At 43.4% G+C, this 13,918-nt stretch overlaps 1 protein-coding gene across 4 annotated transcripts in view; it reads right to left on the bottom strand.

The window, feature by feature from the left end:
* CNTN5 (contactin 5) overlaps nucleotides 1-13,918 on the bottom strand; it is a 2,626,638-nt gene that overhangs the window by 1,784,395 nt on the left and 828,325 nt on the right. For all 4 annotated transcript variants that reach the window (XM_029602387.1, XM_029602386.1, XM_029602389.1 and 1 more), the window contains one exon: nucleotides 6,944-7,018. The gene's annotated coding sequence lies outside the window, so the exon portion shown is untranslated. The remainder of the gene's footprint in view (nucleotides 1-6,943; nucleotides 7,019-13,918) is intronic.

Genomic DNA, 13,918 nt, shown 5'->3' with positions numbered 1-13,918 from the left:
CTTCTCAGCCTGACTTCGCAGCAGGTTGCCGCCACTTCTGCATCAGGGCCTGTCTGCAGCCCTTCTCTGGCTCCTCCTACTCCCTGGCAACAGCAGCAGCATGGCTGCTCTCCAGGGTCCTGCCCAACTCCTCCTAGGGGTGGGCCCATGGCTTCTCCTCAGATTTAAAGGGCTCATGGCTGTTCCACCCCGGAACCCACCTTGGACTCCTCCCTGAGCGTTTTCCTTCTGCTGGCCCTACTTAAGGGTTCAGGAGCTCATTCCACTTCACCTTGGCAAGGAGCTAGTCCTCCTGGGAGCTTCTCCTCCCTTGGACTTCGCTGCGTCCTGTTCCTGCCTGGCTTCCGCTGTTCCAGTCCTGATGTGTCCGCTGTTCCAGTCCTGATGTCCTCGTCTTGTTCCAGGTCCTGAATACCCGTGCCTCCGGAGATTTCTTCTTTTACCTGATTCTATATTCCTGTTCCAAGTTCTGTGGTTTTAAAGACTGTTCCTGTTCTGACTCCGGAGGATCCAAGGAGTAACTTGTCCTGACCTGTGTCCACGTCCAGAGGTTGCCCGCTCCTCTCGTGGTCTGTGACCAGCCATCTGGCTGAGTAGGGCACACAGAGGACAGAATGGCCCATGACCAGCCTACGGGCTGCGTAGGGCACCTGAGGGACCTTGCCCACCTTGTCTCATCCCCAGTGTTCCAAGCTCCATGTCTTGTCTTCAGAGTTCCAAGCTCCACATCTTGCCTCTGGACTTCCAAGCGCCAGTCCCATACTAGGTTTAGTCTTGCCACAAGGGCACACATCCCTCGTCCCGCTCTGGGGAGTGCCCCCTAGCGCTCCCTTCCACCGCAGCACAACAGATTTTCCAAGGCCTCCAAGCATGCCAGTGCTCAAGGCCTTCTCCACCTCAACACAGATTGTGCAACCCTAGTGCTCAAATACATCGAATGCCCAGGAGATGTGTGTGTGGGGGGGGGGGGGGGGGGGAGCGGGAATAGGAGAACAACCACAAGAAAAATAAACCAAAAGATCCCCAGTTTTTTCAAGCAACTTTTCTGTTCTTATTTTTCTTGTCCAAGACCTTAGGCAAAGATAAGGGGGGAGCGCAGCCCCTGCGCTTACTGAACACTTTCAGTGCTACTCTAAAAATTGGGCTTGGTTTGTTGTTGCAAGTTTCAAAAAGAAACAGAAAACAAATTCTGAATGCTTTGCATTTAGGATAATAAAGAAATTATCAGAAACATAGGTCGGGGATAGGAATCAGCCTGGAAGGGTGCAGAACACATTCCCTGACTCATGGAATGACTTGCCAGCTCCAGAGCTGAAGTTAAGTTGCCCCATTAAAAAAGGTGCATTGGGTGACCAGCAATTTTCTGCATCTGGGGGGGTGAGGGGTATTAGCTAATAGCCTCATCTACGTGGAATTTACATGTGATGAGCAGTATTAGCTATGCACTTGTTTGGGTGTGCTAATCGCCTTACTGCATCAGGAGTTAATCTACCATGTCCAAAATGCACGTCCAACTACGGTTTAATCTGTGGGGTGGACTGGGCACACGTTATTGCATCGTCCTGCGAATATGGAGAAAAAAATCCTTCTCAATCCCAGATGTGATCAATTTAAATCTCTGTTTCAGCACTTTTTCCTAGCATGTAAACTGATCAATATATCATTCATATCTTTTTTGCCTTTAAAAGGTTATCCAATTTTTGTTTTTTTGTTTTTTAATAACTTATTTAGGACCAGATGTACTAAGCATTTTTCAAATAGACACAGAAAGTGAAGAAAACTCTTTAGGTAATTTGGTCATTAATGCTGTAACCTTGACAATATCTAATGACAAAGTGTTGCCTTTTTTATAGTATTTGATTAAAGATGTGCTTCCTCTAAAGAGAAATCTATTTTCCCTTAAATTAAAAGTTTGCCTCCATGTTTTGTTTTTGAGATTGTTGTTGCTCCTGGGATAGAAAGACTGCCTGAAGGATATCCATGTATGGGTTGTTACTATATTTGTATAGTATAATCAGTGCCCCCAGGCTGCAACCAGGAGAAACCATAAAATTAACCAGTTGTCATATAATTTGCAACCTGACACACAAATAAACCTGAAGAACCCCCCCCCCCTCCACATAATTCAATTTTTTTGAAAGAAGCTACATTCTACTTTCTACTTCCAGCTCCAGCCCCTCATAGGCAATGTGCAGAGAATAGGAGGGGAGGGGGTAAGGGTAAGGCCGGAGTAAACATAGCAGAGAAGAGAAACTCTAACCTCTAATCTGGCCTCTCCTCTCCTGCTATACCCCCCTTCCCTACTTCCATGAGCAAGTAGTCAGTGCTTGATCCCTTGAAGATCTCTAAAGTCAAACAAAAAATGATTTTGATATAATTCCTGGATGGGGTGATATCCCTTTAGAAGAATTTAATCTTTGTACAAAGGTTCTCACACCTGCACATGTGGCCAACTATACACCAGCTGACAAAGACCTGGATGTATTTGGAAGTCTGCAGCTGCTTATGTCGTACAGCTGGCAGAGATGGCATTAATTTCAATTAACGGCCTGACAAAACTCTGCTGATGCTGTGCACAGCTTCAATATATAATAGCTCATATTCTTGGAAAGATGGCAAAAACTTTCTCAGGAAAGTCTAAAAAGGATGGCTGCAGCTTATTTCAATTTGTAATAAAAATGACATTTCACCGGTAACCCTGGGCTACAACCCTCCCTAAGGAATCCCAGGGTCACCTTTGCTTATAGGACTTCTGATGGTTCAGCTTCCTTTCAGTCCAAGATTCCCTGGTTGGGGGGGGAGAGGAGATTATCTCCAAGGCCCTGAGCATTTTTCACTTCCTTCTTAAACATTAACGTCATTGCATACAGCAGCAATTATGATACTGGAAGCTTATAGTGGTTTCCAATTTACTTTTACTGATTAATGAAGGAAAATTGATGAATTTCTTATTCAGTACAGTCCATTTACGCCATGGGTCTTTCCAATTAAGATGTGACTTTATAAGTTTAAGTTAATTTAAGATGAAGTTATTGATCCTTTGCAGTGGTTGAGGTAGCTTTAAAGATCCTTCCCAAGATTTGGTGGATAGGGTTTTAAGTCTAATTTAAGTATTCTAAATTAAATTCCAATAACTCATACCTTAGTCCAGTTCTTTCTGAAATTACTTCTTAATAGTTGCTATTGCTTCTTACTGCCCTTATTGGTACCTGGAGGGTACCTTCTTACTCATCAAATCAATATCCAGATGAAATTATAGTGGTTAACTCTTGATAGGTGCCACTGGTCTCCACTAGACTCCAGATTCCTTTTCTCCCCAGATTCATTCCCTTGCAGGACCTGCAATAGTCAAATGGGTCTCTCTAGTAGAGAGACTCCAAACTCCTTCATAATAGTGATAATGAATCCCTGGAACCTGGGGCACTCAGATGGTGAAAAATAAAGTTAACTTGAAAGTACAACCAAAAAGTGAGCAAGGAAGTTAGCCAGATAACTTGTCCTGGATATTCAGTGGGATAAAGATCTCACTGAATATCCTCAGTTAAAGTTATCCGACTAACCATAGCTGGATGACTTTAAACATAACCGGATATTCTTTTGAATATTGCTGGTTATGTATAAAGTTATTTGGCGATGGTTAGCCGTATAATTTTAGACTTAACAGGATATATTAAAAATATATATATATATCCGGTTATGTAAGGCTCCATTAAAAGAAAAAAAACAAACAAACCTCACATCGCGGCATGTCCCCTGCCTTCCTCCCACCCGAGTTGCTAAGGCCCTACAGGGCTGAACTTGCCACACCTCCCCCCCCCAAAAAAAAAAGGCCCATTTCATGTTAACAAAAAATTATTGGGGCCAGGAGTCCCCCTCCCCCATCCTCTGCTCCTATTTTCCCTTAGATTTAAAAAATTAAATTTTGCGGGTGCCAAACTCCCCTCCCCAATGCCTACCCCAACTCATTACCTTCTACCCCCCTCCCATCACCCCATACCTTAATTTGAAGTTCGTCTCCAGGATCACGGCAGAGAGTCCATCAAGCTAGGTTGAGAGAACCTTATACAAATCTAATCTTTGTGTAAGTTTCCTCACTCCGAAGGTCATCATATCTTCACAAGAGTGCACCGTTCTGTTCGTTCATCTCACTCTGAATGTCAAAGTGGTCCCTAACTCCTACACTACTACCTAAACCTCACCTCATATAGAGGTATAAATACCTACGTACTATAAGGGCCTTATAGCTAGGTTCTCTCTCTCTCCTCTCTCTCTCTCTCACACTGGTTGTAGGTAGGAATTGCAACAATTGTGGTACTTACTGCAAAGTGTGAAAAAATTATCACACTGCAGTAATACCTATGCAATACTTAATTATCTCCCATAGCATGCACATCTCACTCTGATTCAAAAAGGGATGTGATGTTTCCAGGAAGGGGCTGAGAGATGTGCACGCAAATACTTACATGCCTGGGTGCACACCTAGGTCTAGTGCCGCATAAGTTTACTTCTGCTATGGAGGAGGTATACAATTTTTAAAAAAATAAAATCTGCCATATCTGAGGAGTTTTAAGGGTCTGGACTAACTGGGGCGTAGTAAAGGCTATTGAACTATGGGAGTTTGGAGAACTTAGCTCTTAACTGGGTGAACTGGTGGAAGAACTTGTGTAACTGGCAATAGCGCAGGCACGCACCCCTTTTAAAATCGCCTGACCTATGCAGTAGAAGCGGGATTTGTGCACCCATGCATGCACCTACTTAAAATTTGTTGCACATGTGCATACGGCACATTTGTATATTTATGCACACAAGTTATAAAATGGCTGCATCCCTGGGCGCATGCTAATGCACAAGTGAATATATGCCGACATGCCGGTTTGAAAGTTACCATCCCTGGTTTCATCAGCAACCATTTGGGATTGTTTCCCTATTTTATATTCACTCCTTCCTCCCAACAAACTTAGGGCCTCGTTTTCCATAGGGATCACACGCGATAAGGGACGTTTCGCACACGAAAATTCCCTTATCGCATGTGATACCAAAATGGGGGTGGAGTCGGCCCCGGAAGAGGAGGAGTCAGGGCGTCACAGGGGCCGACTCCGCAAAGACGCCGCGGACGATGAAAAGGTAAGGCCCTTTTTGTGTCCAAGTTCGCGCCCAATAGCTACACCTTCAACGGTGGCGCTATTGGGTGCGAAACCGGCAGCGATCGCACAGCGACGGTGCGATCGCTGCTGGCTAGCGCAGGCCTGCCCCCCATTTCGGCCCCCGCCCCTCATTCCCTAAAGTATCGCAGGCCTGCGATACTTTAGAAAATGAGGCCCTTAGTCTAGTCATTGCAGTGACTAGGGATTGGGCTGGGAGCCATAGATCAGGGTGCTTTTGGAACCCTGTAATCATGGGCCCAGAATCTGACCAACAGGTATTAACCTTAAGGAATGACAGGACTCACTTCCCCTTGGGAGCCGGTGAACACTGCCATAGTAGCATCCTCAGCCCAGGTCAAATTAGGAATTGAAAGACCCAACTTGGGAATTGAACTGGGGGCCTTCTGCCGGCAATGCACAACTCTTTCTACATGAGGCATTGGGATTGCCTGAGTCTATTATTGTTAATATGGATACTTATGGTTGAATTTGGTTATTTAAGGAATATTTCCATAACTGTTCTTAGCTTTAATTTTCAATGAAGTATATTCACATTCCATATCTTATCTGAATCTGTGAACAATCATGGCAAAAAAAAAAAATTGTAGCATCTAAAGCAAGATGAAAATCAACACAATTATAGCAAAGAGATATAAAAACAAAAACAAATTAAAATTAATTGGGAAAAGTCAACCAAAGCCATATATTCAAGCATTCAGTATTGAAATGTTCACTCCAAAATCAAAACACTATGAATTACCACATCTGGTCCTCTGGTATGTTATCACAGCAATTTAGTACATACAACAAACATTAAACAGAAATCAAGAACTATTACTTAACTCAAGATTTGCAAATTACAGTAATAGAATTGGTACTTTTCATAAAGTCAGCATATGCAATCAGAAAATAGAGATTAGGAAACCAAAAGAAAGAAATCCAGATTTTTTTTTTAATATTTAGAAGCTCATTTATTAAAGGTTTATGCTAGTTTCACTCTGAGGCAAATATTATACCAGATTTATTAATGGAAAAAAATCCCATTATTTTTCAATGGGGAAAACACTGCCACAAACCTTGGGGGATTTTTGAGCTAGAGCAAAACTGACATAAAACTTTAATAAATGAGCCCCTTGATCTGGTCTGAATAAAGGCAGTAGAATTTTTCAACTTTAATATTTTGTTTTCAAATAGTCATTCATCCATTCATTTTTCTGCTTGTGGAAATGATAATACATAAACTGTTCAAAAAAAATTTGTTTTGCAATGGGGTTTTTTTTGTTTTTGTTTTTACAAATATATTAAAGATAATTTTCTGTAGGGACATGTTTCATTTAGAATGAAATGGACAATTTCAATGACATTGTGTATTTTGATTAATTTTGCTAGAACCACAAAACAAAAGAAAAAAAATGCCAAAATCCAAGTTAGTGTGTATTAAGTCCAGTTACTGTGCACAAACCACAAAATTAGGGAAAAAAACAAAAAATAAACAAACATTTTAAAAACAAAATCAAGCAGAAAACGACACAAAACGAAAATGACATGAAAAAAACTACCCACTGCAAACCCCTAATGTTCTCATTCTGCTGTCGTACAGGGTTAATTTTACAAACATGTGATCATTGAAGCATATTTTTCTTGATTATCAATCAAGTCTAGAAGTCTATGGAATTTGCAAGAAATGACAATTTTGTAATGAATATAATTCTTAAAGTCAAGTATAATTCTTTAGATGAGCAACCTATATTTCATATTTAATAACAAAAAAATAATATAGAAATCTGTATGGAACTTACTGAGAGGAATATTCCAGATGAAATCAAGAAGCTTGAAATTAATCCTTGATCTAGATGATATTTTATACACTCAACCTAAAGAATGAAAATAAGATTGTTTACTAGATTGACCCAAGATGAAATTAATTAATAGCACTATTTAATAGACTATCAAAGTACAGTAGTACAGAAAACTTGGGCATATGCACAGAAAAGCAAGTTTGCTTACTGCAATTGGTGTTTTCCGTAGATAGCAGGATGAATTAGCCATGCTATTTGGGTGACATCATCAACGGCATTGTTGCTGACATTCTTTTTCTAAGTCTGCTGTGCTTGTGTGGCACTTCCTGCATGCAGTACATCATTAGTCTCCTAAGTTAGTAGTAAAGCTAGATGGCAGTGCCATGATTAGAAAGGAGTAGAAAAGCATGTCCAGGGAGGAGGGAGGGTACACATGGCTAATTCATCCTGCTATCTATGGAAAACACTGTTTCTGGTTATCAAAATCAGCTTTTTTCTGTCGATAAGCAGACTAAGGGGGTCATTTATCAAAGTGCTATATGGCGTTTTTAAGAACATAAGAACATAAGAAATTGCCATGCTGAGTCAGACCAAGGGTCCATTAAACCCAGCATCCTGTTTCCAACAGATGCCAAACCAGGCCACAAAACCTGGCAATTACCCAAACAATAAGCATATCCCATGCCACTGATGCAATTAATATCAGTGGCTATTCCCTAAGTAAATTTGATTAATAGCCGTTAATGAATTTCTCCTCCAAACTCTTATCCAAACCTTTTTTGAACCCAGCTACACTAACTGCAAAAATGCCTTTAATGCATGCAAAAACACCATAACGCATAGTGTGATGCAAATATGAAAAAGGGAAGGAGTTTGGGGTGGGATTTATGGCCAAGTGGGCTGGTTTCATAATTTGAGAAGCCATATTGCACGGCTTTAACTATACCTTTTTCATTTGTGTAAACCCATGTGATAGGGCTTTATTCTATTTTTGCAAATGCTGTTTTAAGCTGCTACCTAGCTATCAGGGCCCTTCTACAAGAAGAGAGAGAGAGAGAGAGATGGAGAGAGAGAGCACCTAGCCATAATGCCCTCATACTAGGTAGGTATTTATACCTCTATATGAGGCCTACCTAGTCACTCGAGATGAGGTTTAGGTATTAGTGTAGGGATTAGGGGCCACTTTGACATTCAAAGTGAGACGTATGAACAGAACAGTGTTCTCTTGTGAAGATTTGATGAACTTCGGAGTGAGGAAACTCACCCAAAGATGAGATTTGTGCAATGTTCTCTCAACCTAGCTTGATGTTACCCAGGAATAAGGGGAACCACATACAGGAGGCCTATCGACCATGGTAGGATAAGGTTATCCTGTTTCCTTCTGAGTCAGCTGGGATGGACAAAACAGAACTGTGGTACCTTCTTATTTCATTCATTGGTGGAAAGATCCAAGCAAGGTCAACTCCATTGTAGAAAGATTCCATCAGCCATGGACTGGTTGAGAGACCACTCGTGAGAATTAAACACTCTGCTTAGCCAATCGTCCAATGTGTTCGCTATCCCCGGTAAATACATGGTCCTTGGGTCATTGAGTTGTTGAAGGCCTACTCCCAGATCCATACACCTCTCTGCAAAGGAGCCAGGACCCTGATCCTCCCAGCCTATCCACGTAAAACATGACCCAATAATTGTTCATTTGAATCATGAGGTCGTGGCCCCACAGTAGATGAGCGAAGGCCATTAGAGCATATCTCATGGCTCTGAGTTCCAGTAGATTGATCTGGTAGGACTGTTCCTCTTGTGACCATTGGCCTTCAGTCTTGTAGTACAGCAGGTGTGCTCCCCAACCCTGCGTGGATGCACCCATGGTTAGGACTAAGCTGTAGGGGGCTTGCAAAAAGGAACTCCTATGGTTAGGACCTTTGGATTCAACCACCAATGAATTTCTTTTCTCATGGAGTCCGATAAGGTTACTTTTGTCGACATCAGTTGAGAGTATTTGGCCCATTGAGAATTCAAGCCCTACTGGAGATGCTGCATATACAGGTGAGTGTGAGAAACTACATGGATGGCTGCTGCCATGTGACCCAGGACCTGGCTCATGGTGACCATCTATCTGAGGAGCAATTTTGTATACAGATGATGAATCTACTTATCCTCTCCTGGGGAAGGAAGGCACGAGACTGGACAGAGTCTATTTTGGCTCCTATGAACTACAGTATCTGGGTCAGTTTGAGTACTGACTTCTCGTAGTTGATGAGGAATCCTAGAGACTCCAGACAAGTAATTGTTGCTTCCAGATGCTGTCGTAGGGCTACTTGGTTGGGGGGAAACTATCAGCCAATCGTCCAGATAGGGAAACAATTGGATTTCATGGTGCTGTAGGTGAGCCACTGCCACAGCCAAACATTTGGAAAAAACTCTGGGAGCCAAGGAAAGGTGAAAAAGTATAGCTTTGTACTGGTATTACCTTGAAGCTACCTGGAAGCACAGGAACTGCCAGCAGGAAGGGTGTATTGGAATATGGGTGTAGGCATCTTTGAGTTCCAATGAACACATCCAATCATTCCTCTGTATGAAGGGTAGGACTAACTTAAGGGATGTCATCTTAAACTTCTCCTTCTGACAGTGTTTGTTTAGGGAGCATAGGTCTAGAATAGGGCGGAGACCCTCAGACCTTTTCATAATAAGGACGTTTTGGGAGTAGTAACCCAAGTTGACTCAGTGTTTGGGTACCGTTGGATGGCCTGTTGTCGGATCAAGGACTGGACTTTTTGTTCCAGAAGAGGTGGTTGAGAAACATCCCTCAACTGGCCAGTGTGATGGGGAAGGGAAGGCTAGGTAATGAAATTCAGGTGATAACCCTTGTGGATGTTTTCTAAGACCCACTAATTCAAGGTTATGTGGTTCCACATCAAGGAAAAATGATGTATTCTGCCTCCTACTGGTTAGTGAGGCTATGGCTGGCTAATTTTAAAAAGATTGTGGTGGCTTTGGGATAGTTGGTTGCAAGTTCTTTTGTTGCTTTCAGTCCCTCTGGAACCCCCTGGGCTGAGGTGGTTGGGACTGGAAATGAGCTGGATGAAATTGTTGATACGGTTGAGGCCTGAATGGTGGGAAATTCTTTAATAGTTTCCACTGATAGTAGTAGGGCTTGTGATACTGGTAGTAAAATTGCTTTGCTGTATCCTGAGAGTCTGATGCCCCTGATAGAAATTGCACTGTCATATTCGTCTCCTTTATCTAGGACACTGTGTCCTTAAGCTTGTTGCCAAACAGGTTCTCACCCAAGCATGGCAGATTAGCTAGCCAGTCATAGATGTCCTCTCTAAAGGAGGTGGAACAGAACGAGGCTATTCAGCGAGCAGTGATGGTGGTGGCGGAAGTCTGGGAAGAAGTTTCAAAGGGCTCATAAAACACTCTCAGTAAATGCCACAATCTCTCTTCCATATCATAAAAGTGTTGAGGTGTGAGTTGTTGGCCCTTATCTGAGTATAAGAAGGGCTTCAATAATTGCAGGCACTCATAGAGATATTGTACTATATAAAACTGGTGCTGTTGGATCTGGGAGGTTAACATTGTATTCTGAAAGGTCTTCTTGGCAAAGTCATCAAGCAGTCTGTGTTCTTTCAGTGGAGGAATAGACACATGTAGCCTTGATTTTTTTTTGCGCGTTTCCTCACCGACTCTACATCCACTGAAGCATGTGGGATTTGGATGATTCCATATGTCACGGACTTCTGTAATCTAAATTTTAGATCCAACTTTCTGGAGACTGGTAGGTTGGAGTGAGGGGACTCCCACATTTTAGACAGCATTGTATCAAGCACTTTATGTGATGGCAGAGCAAAGGGTTTGGCTGGTACTTCTAAGATCTTTATATTTCCAAAGACCTCTTCCTGAGGGTCAGGGAGTTTATGGACCTCCACCCCCAACATATTACCCAACTTCTCCATGAACCATGAATAGGCTAGGTCATCTGGAGGAGAAGAGTGGTCCAGGGGCTCTTTCAGGGGATCATATGGAATACCCATCGAGCTGGAAGGTAAAAGGTCCAGTGGAGAGTCTGGGTGAATTGACTGAGGTGACAGCAGCCAAACATCCTGCCGCTGATCCGGAGTTGGGGATACTGGTGCCACCAGAAAGGGAGGGGTACAGTCTGTAATCCCAACCCCACCCAGACCTGGAAGATGCGGAGGCAAGATCTCAGGATATAAAGAAGAGAACAGGTTCCTAATAATGGAGGATATTTAATTCATGGCCTGTTGGGAGTGACTAGAATATAGATACACAGGGGGCCTCTGTTTTTGCCCAACCACAGGACACTGGAAATGCCTTTCTTGAGGGTGAACAGCCATAGATAAGATCTCAGAGGAAGGTTGAGTAGGGCCCCAGGAACCCTTCTCCAGTGCAGGATGTTTATCTCTTGGAGAGAGTTCCTCCTGAAGAATGAAGCACTGAAGATGCGATCAGGAGGATACATCTGAATAAACAGTATGGTTATCCTGGGAGGAGGTAGACCTGAGGCTTATGGAAACATGCTTGGGAGGGGAAGCCCAAGGGGGTGGGGACAAAATGTCCAAGACTGGGTCCACCCTTTGTCTAGAATGAGACGGGGAGATAGGCTCTAGTCTCTTCTTTTTTCGATGTGGGCTCTGGTCCCTCTGGGAGTCGATCCCCTCATCAAAGACAGCAGATCTATGTCTATCACCCTTATTGGACAATGTATGGACCAACAAATCAGTGCAGTGTGTCAAGAAGGCGTCTGCATCGATGCGCCGTGCATCATGGGGCCAGGCACAATCTGTGTCGATACCTCCTGCATTGGTCTATGCTTCAAAGTCTGCACTGATGCATCATGTGTTGAGGTGGTAGTGACGCAGGCACTCTTGTTCGAAGCTGGATGATTGCATGGATGAATCCCAGAGGTATTTGGAACTGGATGCAGATGCCTTGTCTGTGCATCAATGTGACGCTTTTGGCTGCACCGCTGATGCACCTGCATCGGAATGCTGAGCGGGATGACCCTCGTGCCTCGGTTTGGGCTTCTTCAATGCGGAAATGACCTCATGCCCCGTTGGTACCAGATGCTTGCCCTTGGCCCTCACCTGTGGCTCTTCTGATGAAGACCTCCTAACAATATCGTAGGGCGCAGTTTTGGGCCCCCGGGATGAGTGAACTGAGCACCTTGGGGAGGGCTCATAACATCCCGAAATGGAAGAGGCCCCTACCTTGTCTCAGAGCCGGGCTATCTTGGCTACGTTATGCCTCTTTGCCCTCGGAGACATGTGGTCACAATCTTGGCATGATGCCTGGTCATGGTCTGGCCTGGACAGATATAGCAATAATTATGTTTGTCAGTCACAGACATGATATGCCCACAATGACAATATTTGAATCCAGGCTTCTTCGCAGACATGCTTGGAGAGCACTGAAAATTGCTGTTTGAGGTATCGATAGCATGAAAAGACAGAAAAAAAAACCTTCCTATGAGGAGACATGATAGAAAGAAAGAAAAAAAAACATCCATGCCTGTGCATGGAAAGAAAGAAAAAAAAAACTGAGGAAACCAATGACGCACTGCGCGCGGGAAATGCCACGCAGTCACAGCAGAGCAAAGCTCTGTTTTGGAGAAAGAATGTCCGTAAGAGTGCCGTTGATGATGTCACCCAAATACCATGGCTAATTCAGCCTGCTTATCAACGGAAAACCTTAATTTTAGTGAAAACTACATTAGGTTATATTCCTGGTACTGCAATTCTGAATTCTCAAAAGCAAGAATATTTTACAAAAAGGATTGGATAAGTTCTTGGAGGAGAAGTCCATTACCTGCTATTAATTAAGTTGACTTAGAAAATAGCCACTGTTATTACTAGCAACAGTAACAGGGCCAGATTTAAGTAGGTATGCGTGGGCATAGATTTGTGTGCGCAACCCGGCACACACAAATCTACTCCCAATTTTATAACATGCGTGCACAGCCATGCGCATGTTATAAAATCCGGGGTCAGCGCGCGCAAGGAGGGTGCACACTTGAGCATCTTGCACGCGCCGAGTCCTAGGGGAGCGCCGTTCCCTCCGCAGCCTCGGAGGGAACTTTCCTTCTGCCCCCCCCACCTTCCCCTCCCTTCCCCTCCCTAACCTGCCCCCCAGCCCTACCTAAATCACCCCCCCACCTTTATTTTATAAGTTGCGCCTGCCTCTGGGCAGGAGTAGGTTGCGGCCAGCGCACAATCCCCCGGGACGGCCGCTGTGCCAGAGGCCTCAGTCCCGCCCCCTCCCCACCCCTTTTTTCAAGCCCTGGGACATGCGCATGTCCCGGGGGCTTGCGCGCGTCACCGGGCCTATGCAAAATAGGCTTGGTGCATGCAGGAGCAGGTTTAAAAGGGTTACGCGCATATATTACATATATTTAAAATCCGCCCCTTAGTTTTTGGGTACTTGCCAGGTTCTTATGGCCTGGATTGGCCACTGTTGGAAAAGGGATGCTGGGCTTGATGGACCTTTGGTCTGACCTAGTATGACATATCTTATGTTTTTATGTTCTTTCATAGTGTGTTATAATCATTTTATGTATAGGAAATCAGTTAATAAGTATGTCTGTTTAAACATGTTACTGTTAGCTGATTGCTTAATTGGAAAAATTGCAACCAAATTTCTATGCTAAGGTGCAAGAAACTTAAAAAGTGACCTGTCTGTAAAATATTTGTGGTACTATTTGTACATTTGTATCATCCTGACTTGTGAGTGAAGCTGATTCTACTTAGCATGCCAAATAAATTTCTTGATTTGCATAAATGCAGACCTTTCCAGACTGGACACATTCTGTGCAAGTCAACATTATTTGCTATGTAAATCCCCCTCCCCCAGTAGAGGATATGTGCACAATTAAAAAGTGTGAATAATCTATTTGATTATGCATTTCCAGTTTCATATTTCAATTTGATCAGTAATCATTCAAGCAAATGATATTGT

The sequence above is a fragment of the Rhinatrema bivittatum genome, chromosome 5, assembly GCF_901001135.1.
Source record: "Rhinatrema bivittatum chromosome 5, aRhiBiv1.1, whole genome shotgun sequence".
Lineage (NCBI taxonomy): Eukaryota > Metazoa > Chordata > Amphibia > Gymnophiona > Rhinatrematidae > Rhinatrema > Rhinatrema bivittatum.
The sequence above is the reverse complement of the archived record's forward strand: the minus strand, read 5'-3'. Positions and strand labels throughout refer to the sequence as shown.